The sequence below is a fragment of the Gossypium hirsutum genome, chromosome D06 (genome assembly GCF_007990345.1).
Source record: "Gossypium hirsutum isolate 1008001.06 chromosome D06, Gossypium_hirsutum_v2.1, whole genome shotgun sequence".
Lineage (NCBI taxonomy): Eukaryota > Viridiplantae > Streptophyta > Magnoliopsida > Malvales > Malvaceae > Gossypium > Gossypium hirsutum.
Genome location: NC_053442.1, coordinates 60,726,489 through 60,746,396, shown reverse-complemented (window position 1 = coordinate 60,746,396; position 19,908 = coordinate 60,726,489). Strand labels below are relative to the sequence as shown.

The 19,908-nt window shown below is 34.0% G+C and overlaps 1 non-coding gene across 1 annotated transcript; it reads right to left on the bottom strand.

The window, feature by feature from the left end:
* Positions 1-18,258: 18,258 nt before the first annotated feature.
* TRNAH-GUG (transfer RNA histidin (anticodon GUG)) lies at positions 18,259-18,330 on the bottom strand. The gene has a single exon. It is a non-coding gene; the product is annotated as a tRNA-His (tRNA).
* Between the last annotated feature and the right edge of the window lie 1,578 nt (positions 18,331-19,908).

Below are 19,908 nucleotides of genomic sequence, written 5' to 3'. Positions count from 1 at the left end.
AATGGAAATTGAAATAATAAATTAAATGTACAACAATTTTAAATAATATATATAAGTTTGAAATAGATCCAAAATAGAGTTAAAAATAGACTTTACATAAGCGGAAAATATATATAAAATAGGAAGAAAATCAATACAAGTGACGTAAAAAAAATAATATATATATCTCTATATATGAGTCTAGATAAGTAATACATATAAAATGGAGAACTTAATATAATAATATATGCATATTAACATATACATAAAGTTGCAGTGAACAAAAAAAGAAATAGAATTTAAACTAAGATGAGTAAAATGATTTAATAAATAGTAGAAGTTTAAATAAATGTTATATGAAAATAATTTTAAAATAATTAATATACAAAACAACTTGAAATAAAACTATACACAAAGTAATTCTAAAATAAAATAGTATATAGTAAAATAATACATATATATTTGAAAAATAAATGAAAATATAAACAAATATGATAGTAATCTATAATACTAAGAATAATAGTAAAATATAATATAATGAAAATAATAACAATAGAGTAATAATAATAATAATAATAATAATAATAGCAAGCTAATATTAAACTTAATTAGTAAAAACTAATACAAAGGATTAAATCGTAATCAAAATAGAATTTAAAAAAAAAACAAAAATAAATTGAAACAGAGGGCAAATTTACAAAGTGCGCGTAACCTGGAGGGCCAATCGAGAATTTACCCAAACCTTTCAAACACTACATTTTAAAGGGATTTAAAAAAAATAAAATTGGAAATAAATGGGGCAAATTCAGAAAATAAAGAAAACAAATTAAAACAACGAAACAAATTAGAAGGATCAAAAATGCAAATTTCCCATTTAAGGCAAGAGCGCGCGGACCCTGCTTGCGGGTCGACGCCATTTTGCTTATATTATTAAAAACAAAAATTTTCTTAAAAAACATTTCTATTTCATTCTTTTAAAAAAAACAAAAAGGGGGTGGGAGTCTTCTGCTAGGGTTTCGACCCTAGCACCTTCACACCGCCGCCATCTGTCAACTGTGGAACCACAGTATATGGCGCTCGAAACCAAGTAAGTGCTCTTTTCTTTTTATTATCTTTTAAAATATGAAATAAAGATAAAAACTGATGAAAAAAGAAAAAATCGAAAAAGGGAAAAAAACAAATCATCTTCAAAATTGTTCCTTGATTCTTTGTTTTCATATTTTTTAATATTTTCGATACAATATTCGTCTAACCCCATTTACAGATTTTATTTAGCTTTATATAGCCAAAATAACAAAAAAAAAACTCTCAAAAACTCCCCACTTTTACATTTTTGTCGTCTTTTTTTTGCTATTATTGCCTCTCGCATGCGGCGCTGGTTTGTTGCTAGCCGCTTAGGGTTTCTGTGTTTGTTTTTTTGTTGTTTTAGGCTAGTGGGTTAAGGTAATGGACTTAGGTATTGGGTTTGTAATATTTGGGCTTAGTGGATCTGATGTAGTCGGATTTGAGTTTGTAATTTGGGCTTCATTTATGGTATTGGGCCCGGGCTAAAAATTGGGTATTACAATTTAGTATGACTTTGCATGTGCATTTTGGGTGGGATATATTTATTAGAGGAAGTGTGATTCTAGCAGTTTTACTGCATTATATAATTCTGGCAATATACTCACAATATATACTCTGCAGCATAGTTGCATATTATATGAGTGGCGTACGACCACTACATGGTGTGATGGATGGATGAGTTCTTGTAGCCCTATTTGGTGTGATTGGTTGGACGGAGTTGGTGCGTAGCGGATGGGGGTAGGATTATTCTGTATGATTATGTCATGCTAAGTATGCGTAATTTCTTATCTGTCTACTTTGATATATGCATCTAAACATGATTCTGTTTGTGATTTTTCTTGTGGGCCGAGGCACACACTGAGTTTTACAGCTCACTCCGTTTGTTTAATTTTTTTAAGTAATCCTCAAACTTAGGATTTGGTAGTGATTAGGAGCTCGATTTGGTTTTTCTGTGTTAAACCTTTCAGAAAATTCTTATTTTTAAACTTTACGGATTTTTGGACTATTAGACTGTTTTCGGACTTTAGATTTGGTTTTTGGGATTTGTTAAGTTTTTGGCTAATAATTTTAAAAACTGGCATAATTTCTGATAATATAAATTAAACGATCAATTTTCATAGCTAAACAATTTTAAGAAAATTTTAATCAGGAATATGTGTTTTTACAAAGCAAGTGAATAAAGTCGATAGGTTGATATTCTTAAATATATTGAGTTTTATAAGTAAACGTTCCAAACTCGCATACACATTTTATGATTTGCAAATTTAATACCATAATGAATTCTGTTGACACCATTTTTTTGATAAGATGGAGTCGACTTGGGTTTTGAAAAATGAAAACGAAAGTGGGAGTCGCCACCAATCTTTTTTGATGAGGTGTGATCGGGTCACCTTTAAAAGCGGTTGTTTTTAATAAATAATTTAATTTTATTAAAACAACGAGCTTGGTCTACAAAATTCAGAAAACAGGTTCGGGAGTCGGTTACGTACGAGGAAGGATTAGCACCCTCGTAACGCCCAAAATTGGTACCTAGTTGATTAGTTAATGTCTTAATGTCGAAAATTGAAAACTTTGAAGAATTTTAAAAATACGATCCTTGTATTAAAATGTTGAGAATTTTGGAAAAAGGGGCATATTTCATGTGAGAAAGAGAATCATATCCAGTAAGTTAGGATACAATGTCTCGAATTCCCGATATGCAAACGAATGCCAAAATTTACTTATTTAAAAGTATTTTAGCTATCTCGGATTTAAAAAAGGATATCACGACCAGTAAGTTAGAACGCGATTTTTTAAATCTCGAGATTACTAAGAACTTGAGTTTGAAAAGAATCGTGCATTTAGATGTGTTGTGAAGATCGAAACCCAGTAAGTTAGGGCACGATCTTCTCGAATCTAAACACGATGCTATTTATTTAAAACAAACTTCGGTATATCCAATAAAATAAAATGCGAAATCGTAGTAAAGAATGTGAGAACAAATTACATTGTTGATATGCATGGCAATATCATAACGAATACGAAAGTATAAAAATAATACGGGCAATAATAACTAAAATAAAATAAATAAAAAGAACAAATCGATAACATGCGAAATAATAAACCGTAACATATAAATAAGATGCATAAATACATATAAATATTAAAAAAGGATACGTAGATAAATATGTACATGTGAGATATATAAAAATTAAAATAAGAAAAAAAAATATATAAAGGAAACTATATTTCAATATACAAAATATATATATATATATGAATATGTATACATATATTCGTAAGAAAAGTAAGAAAAAGTATATAGATATACATAGATAAAAATTATTTATATATTAAATAAATTATAAAGAAAAAGGTATACGTGTATGTATATTTAAGCTATTATATAATAATAATAATAATAATAATAATAATAATAATAATAATAATATAATAATAATAATAATAATAATAATATAACAGACCCAGAACCAAACTGAAATTAAAACAAAATTAAATGACAGATTTTAAAATGAAATAAAAATTATAACAAAGGACTAAGGTGAAATGCGCGTCAAGAAGGAGGGACCTATCGCGCAATATCCCCATTCCTTATTCGCATCATTTTGCAAGGACCAGATTGAGACAAGTGCAAAATATGGGGTCGAATTAAAAGAAAAGGAAAAAATAGAAAAGAACCGAATTGCAGCAGTTCGCGAAAGAGGAAGGACTAAGGGCACAAATAGCTCACTTTACAGAAACGCGCGGACCCCCTGGAGCGGGTCGGGTCACGCGCGGGTCATGGTGGACTAAAACGGCGCCGTTTTGTATTTAATATAAATATTAAAAAAGCTAAAAAAAACAGTTTCATCATTTTTGTTTTAAAAAAACAGAGAGAAAACTCTCTCTTCTTCCCTCTCTCAAGCTCCGATTCCGGCCTACATCTCTGGCGAGTTCCCGCCGTAGCGCCGCCACATACGGCGGTCAGTGGCTCAAAATGGGATCTTTTTGGTGCTGTTTTGAAGCCGAACGTCTCTAGGACGTGAACCCAAGGCCAAATCGCAGGAAAAACGAACCTAAAACCTGAAGAACGAGGAGAACCGTTCGTCTCCTCTTCCTCCGGCGCGGCGCAGGTAAGGCTTTTCTTTTTCTTTTATTTTTACTATGTAAAAAAACATACAAAAAGAAGAGAAAACAAAAACGAAAATAGAGTTAAAAATCTAAACAAAAATGAGAGAAAATCACCTCTCAAATTTTTGTTTTTTTATTTCTTTTTGCTAATATCTAATTTTGTTACAAAGATCCCCCCTTTTACAATATTTTTTTTAGCCATTTATAGCCGATTTTACATTATATTTTTATATAATTTTGCTACTGTTGTGCACTGTTCTCTTTTGCAGGTGACCGGCAGCAAAAATGCGTCAAACCTCGGGCAATGTGTCCATTCACGTGGGGGGCAGAGGAGCGGCGTCAGAAGGGTTTTTGGGGGCTAGGGTTTTCTAAAAATTTTAAGTGTTTTGGGCTTATCGGGCCTTAGGGTAATGAATTAGGTTTGTTGTGTTATTTTGGTTTGTTTGGGTTGGTTTACTGGTATGGGTCCGGGCAAAAATTTGGGTCTTACAGCTGCCCCTCTTTGCTCGTTGTCGTGTAGCGAGAACAAAGCAAAGACAAAGAAAGCCCAAATTTGCCCGGTCTCGCCGAGTCTTGACTTCTCTTGACGCTTCTCTGTTCAAGTAGTTTCTTTCCAGTCCACTACGTCTTCTTGCTTTGATCCACTCTACTACATTTCAGAGAGAACTGACTTGTAGCTTCAATCTTCTTCGCAGCAACTTCAGGGGGATGAGATTCGAGTTTTTAGTTTGCTCCACTACAACTTCAGGGAGATAAGATTGGATGCGATCTGCTCTACTGCAACTTCAGAGAGATAAGATCTTTGTTTTTTAATCCACTCCACTGTAACTTCAGGGAGATAAGACTTGATGCGATCTGCTCTACTACTGCTTAGGGAGATAAGATCGGTTTCTTTCGTCTGCTCCACTACTGCTTAGGGAGATAAGACTTGATGTGATCTACTCCACTACTGCTTAGGGAGATAAGATCGGTTTCTTTCGTCTGCTCCACTACTGCTTAGGGAGATAAGACTTGATGTGATCTACTCCACTACTGCTTAGGGAGATAAGATCGGTTTCTTTCATCTGCTCCACTACTGCTTAGGGAGATAAGATCGGTTTTTTTCGTCCGCTCCACTACTACTTAGGGAGATAAGACTTGATGTGATCTAATCCACTACTGCTTAAGGAGATAAGATCGGTTTCTTTCGTCTGCTCCACTACTGGTTAGGGAGATAAGACTTGATGTGATCTACTCCACTACTGCTTAGGGAGATAAGATCGATTTCTTTTTCCTGCCCCACTACTGCTTAGGGAGATAGGACTGGTGGCTTAAATCTGCTTCACTACTGCTTAGGAAGATAAGATTCGCCGTCTTCGATCTGTTCCACTACTGCTTAGGGAGATAAGATCTACCATCTTTGACCTGCTCCACTACTGCTTAGGGATATAGGATCTACCATCTTCGACCTGCTCCGCTACTGCTTAGGGAGATAGGATCTACCATCTTCAACCTGCTCCACTACTGCTTAGGGAGATAGGACTGGTGGCTTAAATCTACTTCACTACTGCTTAGGAAGATAAGATTTGCCGTCTTCGATCTGCTCCACTACTACTTAGGGAGATAAGATCTACCATCTTTGACTTGCTCCACTACTGCTTAGGGAGATAGGATCTACCATTTTTGACCTGCTCCACTACTGCTTAGGGAGATAGGATCTACCATCTTTGACCTGTTCCACTACTACTTAGGGAGATAGGACTGGTGGCTTAAATCTACTTCACTACTGCTTAGGAAGATAAGATTCGTCGTCTTCGATCTGCTCCACTACTGCTTAGGGAGATAAGATCTACCATCTTTGACCTGCTCCACTACTGCTTAGGGAGATAGGATCTACCATCTTCGACCTGCTCACTACTGCTTAAGGAGATAGGACTGGTGGCTTAAATCTGCTTCACTACTGCTGAAGAAGATAAGATTCACCGTCTTCGATCTGCTCCACTACTGCTTAGGGACATAAGATCTACCATCTTTGACCTGCTCCACTACTGCTTAGGGAGATAGGACTGGTAGCTTAAATTTACTTCACTACTGCTTAGGAAGATAAGATTCGCCGTCTTCGATCTGCTCCGCCGTTAATACAGGAAGGCAAGATCTACAACTTCATTGATCTGTTCTCTGGGGAACATGACCTGTATGTTCTATTTTATGAACCTAATTGTGCCTAGTGATTAGGATGACATGATCAGAATGAATCAAATGCTCCTAACTAGACGTGTGTGAATGGTGTTTGTATGAATGTAGAATTTTATTTTTCCGAGAATGATCCCGCTTAGGTTGTCATTACTCGAAGTTTATTAAGGCTTTGTGACTGACGTTGTTACAACACCTTCTTACTCGACTGGCTTTTCTGAAGAAACATTTAGCAGGTTACCCCCCACTATGAACCTCCAAGTTTAATTCATTGGGGCGCAAAACTTGTACCATCATTCTCCCACTTTAATCCAAGGGTAGAAATATGTCTTTATCACAATTCAAGGATACAGGATCTGAATCATTCTGGTTTCTTACACCATTCTCAAGGTGTCGTATCAAAAACTTATGCGCAGATGAGGGCTCTCTTCTCCGAGGTAATCTCTTCCTATTGCCTGATGATCATTGCTTGCTTGTTCATTAACCTGTCATCTTATCATTTTGTTCAACTAATGCATTCGACAACGAAATTCAAAGAGAAAGTCTAAATTCAGACTCTTCCTTTTCATATTTCCAACTTTTAAAATTGGTGTGTTCTAAACAATAGTCCTGTTTCAGGCTCCTATATTATTTAGAAACTTTTCAGAGTAATATGCAAAACTTCCATTGTGAAAGTTTTATTAGTCCATTAATCATTATTCCAATACAACATGTTTGCAAAAAGGTCATAACAATGGATAAGAATAAAGTTGGTTCTGAGCATAGCTCGAAGGAACAAATTATCGAAAATAGTAAAGAAGGATGACAATTGGGAATGAATATCTTGAAAAAGAAAAAAAGGAATTCCAAGAACAACAAATAATATGAGAATTGGGTGCCCCAGATATCGCAGCTTGAACTTCTCTGTACAAACTTTCTGAAGACTATTTTGAGTTGGACATGTGTTTAGGAGATCTATAGTGCTCTGTCGATGCCCCATGTGGTCGCCTATCCTTTCCTGTTGATTCAGGCATAGCAAGATCACCACATGCCTAATTTGGTCAAGATTCGAGTTGCTTTGATTACCTCATGCCCCACTTTAATCAATATTTGAGCCGCTCTTTTCGGGTTTTCAACTCAAATCCCCTTTGGCCTAAGGTGCCATTTGCGGGTTTTTCCCTTAGCCTCTCCACTTTTACTTTTTCATTTTTCATTTTTCATTTTTCATTTTTCATTTTCATTTTTCATTTTTCATTTTTCATTTTTCATTTGTCATTTTTTTTGACTCAAAGTGCCCTCTGCGGGTTTTCACCTTGGTCCTTTCTTCTTCTTTAAACGAAGTATTTCTTGACTGGATCTGAGCTTTTAGGATTAGCAATCTCACTCAGGATCAGTGCTCCTCTGAAAAATGTCTTCTTTACAATATAGGGACATTCCCGGTTTGACATTCATTTCCATCTAAAATCCTTTCGAAGGATCTGTTTCAACATCCAGCCCTCTCGTGGAATTCTCTGAGACGACCCTGTTTATTATGGGCACGTATCATTTGTTTCTGGTACATTCGACCCTGATGAATAGTTTTTAACCTTTTTCCTAGGTCCCATTGATCACATCGTGATTGGATCATTGCAACTCTAATACCCGGAGAGAGGGGATTTCAATAGGTAAAACTACATCAATCCCGTAACCCAGAGAGAACAACATTGCTCTGATAGAAATCGTGATAGATGTTCGGCAAGCAATGAGGGCGAATGGTGATTTCTCATATCGGTCCTTGTAAATCTCAGTCATTTTTGCAATTCATTGTTTTGCAATATAGTGACAAATCGTGGTGTCTGATTTTGAATTGATTATAGCTCTCAACTATCGCGTTATCATCCAAGTTCAATGCACTTTCCAATACCATCTTCTCTGGAATTCTATATCGGCATATGATGACATTGACACACGAAGTAGCCCCTATCCATTTGATGAAGTAATTGATGATCCCAACAGTGAAGCAATGCCTATTAGAAGTCTTCGTTAACGATGATGTCCATGCCCTATTTTGCTCAAAATTTGAGTCGCCCTTTTTGGGTTTTCAACTCAAAACCACCTTTGGTCACAAAGCGCCCTTTGCGGGTTTTCGCCTTGGCCTCTCCTTCTGTTTTTCCTTTTTTTTCTTTTTTTTCCCTCTTTTCATTTTCATTTTGACTTTGATTTTAATTTTTCTCTTTTTCTTTTCTTTTTGTTTTTTATTGCTTTTTTATTTTTCTTTCCTCTTTTTTTATTGAATCTTTTCTTTTTGTTTTTTTACTAATTTTTTATTTTTCTTTCCTCTTTTTTTATTGAATCTGAGCTCATAGGGTTAGGCAAATCCTTGTTGTCTCTTTCGAAGAATCTTTTTGATAACGGATTTCCTTCAGAGAGCCTTCTGGGACGAAACTATGACAGAAAATTTTTGATCTTCCTCTTCAATTAGGACAAAATCCAACAAAGCTTGAAGAGATGGACGCTCGACTTCAAATGGGCAAAGCTATGCTAACTCAACGAGAAAGGCATTGCCCCGACAAAGAATTTTCCTTGAACACTATTATCTGTTGTGTCGATTTCATTATCAGTGCTTAACCCAGACATATCCTGGTGTGATTATGTGAAGACATCCTTTGATTTCTTGAAGTCTCACTTCGTCTTTGCGGTCAGGTCAATTCTAATCTCCATTAAGCTTATAATTTCTAATGATTCCTTGAGAGGTAGGATCTGTCTATCCTTTTATTCAACCATCCTCAATAAATCCAGAGATGAGCTATGATCTATGTCATTTTCAAAGTCACGTGATCCCTCTAAACACATGCCTCGCTCAAAAAGAAAATCTGAGTCTGTAGCAGTGTTATTCACGTCATTGATATTTGGGGACCTATAGCAAGTACCAAAGAATATACAAAAAAATGTATAAATTTGTACAATATAATTATGAATGAAGGGATGATGTGGAAGAAAATCTAAAAAATAAAAGAATAATTATTTAAAAAGAATAAAAGAATATTGGCTCAAAAATGAATACAAAGATGTATTTTATTAGAATAATAACGTTCAGACATGAGCCTATTTCACAAAGAAGTTTATATTGTTTTTAGGTTAAAAACAACAAAATTGTTCTGAACATTACTCTAAATAAGAACAAAAACTATAAGGATTTCTTCTGCAGTCCAATTGCTTAGAACGCTCCCAAATTTATAAGGGCAGACATCTAACAAGGTCCCTTTTCATTTGTTTTTTCGTCGATGTGAACATTTCCCAACACTTCTTCATACATCACATTCATCTCGTTGTCAATATGATTGGGTATATGACTTTCTGCACTAGATGAGGCACCCAACTTGACAATACCCATGTTGATGAATTTTTCAACTAGCTTCTTGAAGGTAATACAATTCTCTATTGAATGCCCCGTAATTCCCGTATGGTAGTCGCATTGTGCGTTCGTGTCATACCATTTGGAATACGGAGGCTGTATGAGTTTTAAGTAATGAGGAGCAACAACATACGCATCGAACAAGCTTTGATACAGCTCTTTATATGACGTCGAAATTGGTGTGAACTGGAGTTTCTCAGTACCTGGTTTCACTCCAGATTCTCGCTTTAAAGGACTCCGATGTCTGGTAATTTCTGTCTTTGGCCGGCCTACAATGATTGGTTTTGAGTGGCCCTTGTTATATCCGTTTGCATTATCCCGTTTATTTCCCTTCTTCCTTGGGGCTTTTATAGTATCTGGGCACTCTACCCTCATCTACTTTATTTCTGCTAGGTTAGCAACAGGATTAGCTAAATTGTTCCTTAAATTGAATCTTGGGCCTGTCAGGCAATTCACTGGTGTTGATGTACCAGTCTGATATTATTGGGATCCGATAGTGAAGAGAGTCCCTTGTGGGTGCCCATCTGGCTAGACCTGGATGCTTGTCAGAGTACAATCTAAGGAACATACGAGATCCTTATTATTAGCCCCAAAGTAAACCACCGGGTCTTGCACTTCTTTTGACTTTCTAGCTAGCAATCGGTTGAACTGGTTTATCATAGTTCTCCGTAATTCTAGCATCTGATCTCTCATCTCCTGTTGGAATTCAGTCAATTGCTCCTGTATCTGGATCTGCATTCGCTCTAATTTTTCCAACCATCGTTCCATTTCTCTAGCCTTTTCTTGGATATCGTAAGGGTGTTTGGTTTGTTGGTTTTCCAGGTTAGCTGAAATAAATTTACTCGTTTAGACTCTTTCAATGGATTTTAATGCATGTAATGCAATGTGATGCAAATGCATGAAACGAATGCCTAAAGAGACGTTGATTCTGATTCAATTACATTTAGAAAACTTTTTTAGAAAGCAAATTCCCTTACATAAAACGGATACATGTACGGCCTCACCCTCATATTCTAAGAAACAACATCGATCTTTTTCTGCATCCGCATGTTTGAGGTAATCTCGCCAATAGATGTCATTGCTTGCTCCTTCTTTTGATCTTGGTCGCGATCCATCATCTGCCCATCTTCATAAGGCTCGTCAGCTTCTTGGAACGTCGAAGGCTCTTAAACAATCGCCTTGAATCCTCAGGCCATGAAGCAGGGTCACGAACTCTTCCATCGTCCTACTTGCGTTCCTCAGAATATATTCGGGAAGTCGTATTATTTTCCCCTTTATCAAGGAATTCATATTCCATGACAAGCTTTCTAATTTAGTAATCGAACTTGAATCCATATCTCTTTCCTAAGATGCAAATGCAATGCAATCATAATCAAAACACAACAAGAGGGGTTAGTACAAAACATAATCAAGCACAGAAAACAAAAGGTACCTAATCAGGTAGATACTAGGGGTTTGGAGTGGCTCTACCTAGGTTAAGTTCCTAAGTCTACTATATGAGGCTCGGTTCTAAAGTTAAGGTACCCGAACCGGCAGATTCCTCAATCCTCACCCATTATAGGCTCATATGGACTGAGTTCAGTTCAGGGGAATACATTTCCCTATGGCCATGCGGAGATGAAAATATCACGAAGACATAGGTACAGATGTATCCCGGAAGCGATTCACTGTCTCATGCGGAGGTGAAAACCTCACGAAGGCGTAGTTTCTCACTCCCACTTAAAAGGGTGTGACCAACGGTCATGCAATGCAATGCAGAAAGATATAAAAATTTAAAATACAAAACATGATGAAAGCTATAACTCAAAACAAATAAAATGCAATGAGAGGATCGTATATTTAAATCAAGTTTTCAACTTTCGACAAAAAGACAAGAAATAATCAACTCGTGGCTTGACTCTCTTATTTAAAGTCCCCAGTGGAGTCGCCAAGCTGTTGACACCATTTTTTTGATAAGATGGAGTCGACTTGGGTTTTGAAAAATGAAAACGAAAGTGGGAGTCGCCACCAATCTTTTTTGATGAGGTGTGATCGGGTCACCTTTAAAAGCGGTTGTTTTTAATAAATAATTTAATTTTATTAAAACAACGAGTTTGGTCTACAAAATTCAGAAAACAGGTTCGGGAGTCGGTTACGTACGAGGAAGGATTAGCACCCTCGTAACTCCCAAAATTGATACCTAGTTGATTAGTTAATGTCTTAATGTCGAAAATTGAAAACTTTGAAGAATTTTAAAAATACGATCCTTGTATTAAAATGTTGAGAATTTTGGAAAAAGGAGCATATTTCATGTGAGAAAGAGAATCATATCCAGTAAGTTAGGATACAATGTCTCGAATTCCCGATACGCGAACGAATGCCAAAATTTACTTATTTAAAAGATATTTTAGCTATCTCGGATTTAAAAAAGGATATCACGACCAGTAAGTTAGAACGCGATTTTTTAAATCTCGAGATTACTAAGAACTTAAGTTTGAAAAGAATCGTGCATTTAGATGTGTTGTGAAGATCGAAACCCAGTAAGTTAGGGCACGATCTTCTCGAATCTAAACACGATGCTATTTATTTAAAACAAACTTCGGTATATCCAATAAAATAAAACGCGAAATCGTAGTAAAGAATGTGAGAACAAATTACATTGTTGATATGCATGGCAATATCATAACGAATACGAAAGTATAAAAATAATACGGGCAATAATAACTAAAATAAAATAAATAAAAAGAACAAATCGATAACATGCGAAATAATAAACCGTAACATATAAATAAGATGCATAAATACATATAAATATTAAAAAAAGGATATGTAGATAAATATGTACATGTGAGATATATAAAAATTAAAATAAGAAAAAAATATATATAAAGGAAACTATATTTCAATATACAATATATATATATGAATATGTATACATATATTCGTAAGAAAAGTAAGAAAAAGTATATAGATATACATAGATAAAAAGTATTTATATATTAAATAAATTATAAAGAAAAAGGTATACGTGTATGTATATTTAAGCTATTATATAATAATAATAATAATAATAATAATAATAATAATAATAATAATAATAATAATAATAATAATATAACAGACCCAGAACCACACTGAAATTAAAACAAAATTAAATGACAGATTTTAAAATGAAATAAAAATTATAACAAAGGACTAAGGTGAAATGCGCGTCAAGAAGGAGGGACCTACCGCGCAATATCCCCATTCCTTACTCGCATCATTTTGCAAGGACCAGATTGAGACAAGTGCAAAATATGGGGTCGAATTAAAAGAAAAGGAAAAAAACAGAAAAGAACCGAATTGCAGCAGTTCGCGAAAGAGGAAGGACTAAGGGCGCAAATAGCTCACTTTACAGAAACGCGCGGACCCACTGGAGCGGGTCGGGTCACGCGCGGGTCATGGTGGACTAAAACGGCGCCGTTTTGTGTTTAATATAAATATTAAAAAAGCTAAAAAAAATAGTTTCATCATTTTTGTTTTAAAAAAGCAGAGAGAAAACTCTCTCTTCTTGCCTCTCTCAAGCTCCGATTCCGGCCTACATCTCCGGCGAGTTCTCACCGTAGCGCCGCCACATACGGCAGTCAGTGGCTCAAAATGAGATCTTTTTAGTGCTGTTTTGAAGCCGAACGTCTCTAGGACGTGAACCCAAGGCCAAATCGCAGGAAAAACGAGCCTAAAACCTGAAGAACGAGGAGAACCGTTCGTCTCCTCTTCCTCCGGCGCGGCGCAGGTAAGGCTTTTCTTTTTCTTTTATTTTGTAAGGCTTTTCTTTTTCTTTTATTTTGTACTATGTAAAAAACATACAAAAAGAAGAGAAAAGAAAAACGAAAATAGAGTTAAAAATCTAAACAGAAATGAGAGAAAATCACCTCTCAAATTTTTGTTTTTTTATTTCTTTTTGCTAATATCTATTTTTGTTACAAAGATCCCCCCTTTTACAATATTTTTTTAGGCCATTTATAGCCGATTTTACATTATATTTTTATATAATTTTGCTACTGTTGTGCACTGTTCTCTTTTGCAGGTGACCGGCGGCAAAGACGCGTCAAACCTCGGGTGATGTGTCCATTCACGTGGGGGGCAGAGGAGCGGCGTTAGAAGGGTTTCTGGGGGCTAGGGTTTTCTGAAAATTTTAAGTGTTTTGGGCTTATCGGGCCCTGGGGTAATGAATTAGGTTTGTTGTGTTATTTTGGTTTGTTTGGGTTGGTTTACTGGTATGGGCCCGGGCAAAAATTTGGGTCTTACAAATTCCATAAGTAAAGTCTGCTAGTAGAAGTCGATAATCTAAATGATTTGTATATGTGACTATATTTGGAAAAGCGCATCTATGTCTAGACCAGGGATTAGGCCCGTCAAATGATTGACTTAGAGATTTCATGGCTTGGGTTAAGCCAGCAAGTCGACGAAATTTCCTAAGATGCACAATGTGTTTATATTTTGTTCCCAGAAATATAGTACTTATATTCTTTGTTGTACAAAACTTCACTGAGTTCATTTGAACTTACAGTTGTTCTACCTTGGACGTAAGATCAAAATTATCAGTCACTCTGAGAGAACCAAGCCAGACGCTGCCAACATAACTCAATAGGCGCAATAGTTGTATCATGCATATAGAAGGGCACCCTTAAAGGCTATGCCTTGCGGATTAATTTAAATATATCTGTATTTAAATTTTAATTTAAGAATTGTATAAACTGCTAGTTTCAATAAGGTAACAAAATTGTTATAATTTATTTCTCGTATGATATGAGTTATAGTGGAAGTAAAATTTAAGATTTGATAATGTTTAAGTACGCGAATAAATCAGTTTAGAAATTATGTTAAGTTAATCGGGTTAATTGTGACATTCAGTATCCGGGCGCAGCGATAGGGTCAAGTATAGGTGTTGCAGAATGAATTACACCGTAATACCAGAATGAATTACACCATAATGTCAGGATGCTTCCACCAATAGATATTAGAATCTTATGGCATGCCAATCATACCTTGACTATGTCTAGCATCGTTTAATAAGACAATCTCATACTTTGTAATATATACATATGTATATATTACCATGTACTTCTCAATCTAATAACTAAGTAACTAACAATTTTAATACCATAATGAATTCCATGAACATAAGCATACCTGTCAACTTACCAATTAAGCCAACATTTAACATGATACATTTTAACACAGTTTGTAATCATGTATCACTATCAATTTAACAAGATTAGTTACTTAATTGAATTTAAGAAAGAAAGCAAAGTATGTTAGTACAAACCAAAATAGCTAGTCCTCAACGGCTTTTGGCTTCCCTTTATCTCTCGACAATTTGGCTTCATCTATAGCTATGTCAATAAATTAAAATACGAATACAAAGTTAAAACCACAGATTCAACTAATCACACAGTCAATTTAAGCATGTTGTGCAGTTATTCAATTTAGTCTCTATAAACCCTTATTATTTAAAATGCTTGTATCTTTCGATATTCATTATCAAATTGAAATCTAGCTTTGAATTTAACCACTAGGGATCTTGTACTTTCATTCTATAGCAAAATTTTCTAATAGCTTTCAATCTATTCAATTTAATCCTTAATGTCAAAATTCTAACAACATTCAACTCTTTTCCCTACTTTCTAACTTAGTCCTAACATAATCCAAGCTTATTAATCATAAATCTATCTATACCTAACTTAATTTCATCAATATTCATTAATAATAAATTTTATTAAAACTTAATAATTATAAAATCTAACACATGGAAATGAATTGTTAAGCTTGGATTATCAAAATTCTATAAAAACTATCAAAAGATACCTTTCTCACCTTAATCAATTGGAACCAAAATAAAAGTTGAAAACCTTCTTCTTCTACTTGGTTTGCTACGGTTTGGAGAGAAGAGAATGAAAGATGATTTTTTTTCTCTTTCTCTCTTAATTTACTATCTATACTTATAATTAGGGAATTGTAATTATGTTTAATTAACTCATGAATGGTGATGATTTATGATTAATAAACTTAGTGGAATGGAAAGGCTTAGATCATTCTCTCCCACTATCTTATATGATATTAATGGTTAATTAGCCATTAGGTCCCTTAATAATTACTAACCAAGCCTTTATACATTCCCTAAATTAAAACTCAATAGTGTTTGCAATTTTATAAATTACTCCTTATACTATTATAAAACAACTTAATTTAATTAATTACTGTTCAGTTCTATTTATTAATCCCACATTCAACTTACTAACTTCTCGATTTAAAATTTGAACGATTCGGTTTAAGAAATTTAACATTGAATCCGGCTTTTTAACACCGACAAAAATCAGTTCATTACATTTTTCATCTACGTTTTGCGGATGATAGCTTTCTTTCTTTTCGAGCTACTGCTTCAAAAAGCCAAACTATCAAAAATATTCTTCATCAATATAAGGAAGCTTCAGGTTAGGCAATAAATTTCCATACGTAAGGCATCATGTTTAACTTGAATACGAAAGCTTATGATAAAACTTTGGTGATCTTTACAATGGGTGTTTATGCTCCTCTTAACCATGGTAAATATCTTGGTTTACCTTCTCTAATTGGTAGAAATAAGAAGCAAGTTTTCTCTTTTATCAGAGACCATTTGAGCAAGAGATCATATAGTTGGAAGAATAGATTGCTTTATAAAAGATATTGCTCAAGCTCTTCCCATCTTTTGTATGAGTGTGTTCTTCATTCCCTTAAACACTTGTGACACTTTACAAAGATGATGAACTCTTCTTGGTGGGGCTTGGCGAATGATGATAAAAGTAAGATTCATTGGACCTCTTGAGATAAACTTTTTGTCTCTAAGAAATTTGGAGGGTTGAGTTTTCAAATTAAACCTACATTGCTTTAATTTGGCAATGCTAGGCAAGCAATCTACTAGGTTTATTAGTGAGTCAGATTCTCTTCTAAGCAGAGTTTTCGAAGCTAAAAATTTCCCATAATATGGATTTCTTGAGGCAAAAGGAAGAAATAATCCTTCTTATATTTGAAGGGGCATCTTTGCGGCTAAGCAACTCATTTGTAGTGAATTTCATTGGAGAGAGGGGGATGGGGCAAACATTGAAGTTTTCAATGATCCATCGGCTTCATGATAATGAGGACTTTTTTTTTTTTGTCTCTTTTACTCCTTTGGAGGGATTAGAACAATTAAAGGTCAAGGACCTCAAGAATGTGGAAGGAAGCTCGTGGGATACTAATTTTATTGATGGCATATTGGCTCCAGTTAATGCGAGTAGTCTATAGTGTTCCTATAAGCGTTCAGCAAGGATTGGACCAACTTGTATGGCATTTCAGTAACAACGTATTGTGTAGCATTAAATTGGGATATACACTAGCTCTTGATAGGTTTTATAATTTATCTTGTTAGTTTACTCAAGGTCCTTGGCAAAGAATGTGGTTATGCCAAATGCCTCCTAAAGTTAGAGATTTTATTTGGAGTTGTTTACGAAATTTTATTCTTAAGAAGGTTCGGAGGGAAGAGAAAGGCATCCATATCTTGATTGCGTGCACTCAATGTGGGAGTCCGAAAACTCTAGACCATGTTTTACTGTCTTGCCTTAAGGCGTAAGAGACATGGCAATCAACAAGCTTTATCTTCTCGCTTAAATCGAGTAGTGAGATTATCCCTGCTATTTTGGAATAAATAGATACTAACAGGCATGGGAGGATCTTTTCAATGTTGTGGAGTTTGTGGTATCATCGTAACCTTTTCTGTTGGACAGCACAATACTGAACTATAGTCTTGCAGACCTGGAAGAAAGCTAAAAGAGTTTATAACACTGTACAAATTCAAGAGTCTAGTCCATACTCGACAATCTCTTACTGGAGGAAATCGAAACTAGGATGGTACAAGTGTAATGTTGATGTTGCGTGCTTTAAGGTGAAAGGCTACGACATATGCTACTGTGATCCGTGATTGGAGTGGTAAGGTTGTTAACTCTTGTCTCTAGTCATAGGGGTATCTTGTTGACACCAAGCCTTGTAGAGATATATGTTTTCAAGGAGGTTCTTTCCTGGATGCATGGGTTAAGAGGGAAACTAATAAAGCGATTCATTGTTTAGCAAAATGCTTCTTTTCAAGTTTGGACTACGCCTCTAAATACTTTGCTACCTATTATTTCTTGTAATTAAAATTATTAAGTTTTTTTTCAAAATTAAATGAGAAATGATTTTGTTGATTTAAAATGTTTTAAGTCAAATTATGGTTATAGTTACTCTACTATGTTTAAATTTCTGATTCAAAATTATGTTCATTATGATACTTAAACTTAGATTTTTTTTATTTATAAAAATGTGATAACCTAACATTCTAAAATTGTATAAAATTATTACCTAAATATAATATATATAATATTATAACAAAATCTAAATTCATGGACAAAATTAGATTTAATTACCAAATTCAAATCCCTAAAATCACACTATTACTAACCGCTGACTTCAACAATGGGCCAACTGTTACCGCCGCGTTTAAAGTTGGGATTTGGTTTGAATTAAAATGGAAAAAATATAAAAAGATTTGTGGCTGCTGGGATTCGAGCCCAGGTCTCCACGGCCACAACGTGGAATTCTTACCACTAAACTACAGCCACAAGTTGTCATTTTTCCGTACGCAATAAATATAACCAAAGTTAAGTGGTAGGTGAATACTTGATTTATTTTTCAATGGATGTTATTAAATCTATTGGTTAATATAATTAATTACTCTTAAAAGGTAATATTTAGTAGATTTAGCAATTAAAATATGTGCATCAAAGAAAAGCTCCTAATTTCATAATTTTAAAAGGTAAGATGCAAGAAAAGAATATGGTTTTATTTGCTTTAAAGGACTAAGAATACATACTTTCTTAATCTATAGAAGAGAAAGTAAGGAATATGGGCATATATTTCTTTATATCTTTTACCAACCTATACTACATTCCAATATGATTTTATTCAACAAAAACAATCATAAATCTTAAATATGAACCATAAAATGATGAGATTGAAATTTTGTATCAATTAAACAATATTTTTTTATAACTTTTAAAAATTATATATTAGATAAATTACACCAGTCGTCCCTAAATTTTGTTTAAAATTTTATTTTAGCCACTTAATTTTCAAATGTTACATAATTGCCACTGAAGTTATTGAAATGTTGCACTTTTGTCACTCATCCATTATGACGTGGCATGTTAATTTAAAAAGTTAATAACCAATTTAGCCCCTAAAATATCAATTTGATACTTTTAAAATTTTTCTTAATAATAATTCTAAAATATTTAAAGGATAAACTACTCAGATAGTCACCCAAGTTTTAATGCATTCCTATTTTGGTCACCGATTTTTTTTTTGTTAATTTAGTCACTTGTCATTTTTAGTCACTCTACCATTAAAATGCCTTGGTCATTGAACGAAATGTTGATGTTTGCAGTCTTTTGATTGGTATGATAACAAATTTAGCCATTAACACTTTACACATTCTATCAAGTTGGTCCTGATTTTAGAAAAATTTAATAAATTTAACCCTCAATGTTTACACATTTTGTCAATTTAGTCCAAATTCAAAAAAAATTATAATTTTATATAAAATTTATTATAAAAAGACATAAAAATTATATATATAATTTAATCCAATCTTCTAGGTATGGCTTATAATGGCTTTTCTGCCAAGAAAATACTTCTAGAATCTGATTTCTCGAAGAAATTGGTGTATTTATGGATGATGAAAACCAATTTGATAGGTGAAATCCCAACAAATTTTAATAATCTTTTGATTTTAGAGCATTTGGATTTGTGGAGGAGTTCCAATTCCAAGTAATTTGTTTACTTCAAGAATCTAACTATTGTGTATCTCTTCAAGATCATCTCTCAGGTAAAATGCCCAAAGCCATTGATGCTTTGAATTTGGTTGAAGTTATCTTTTTCAAAATAATTATTTTTAAAGAGGTTGGAATGAAATTAATTTTGTATGAGAGATAAAATATAAATTTTTTTATTGTAAACTTAAAAAGATTAAATTATGATTTTATGAATTGTTTAAAATTTAACCCTCTAATGTCATAAAGTGACATGTAGCCTCCTATATTTAATAAAAGCTTGGAAGTCCTAAAGAAATTACATATGTATATATAATTTTGCTTTCAAGTGGAAGGGGACGTTTAAAGCACAAGTCTTTTGCTATTCTA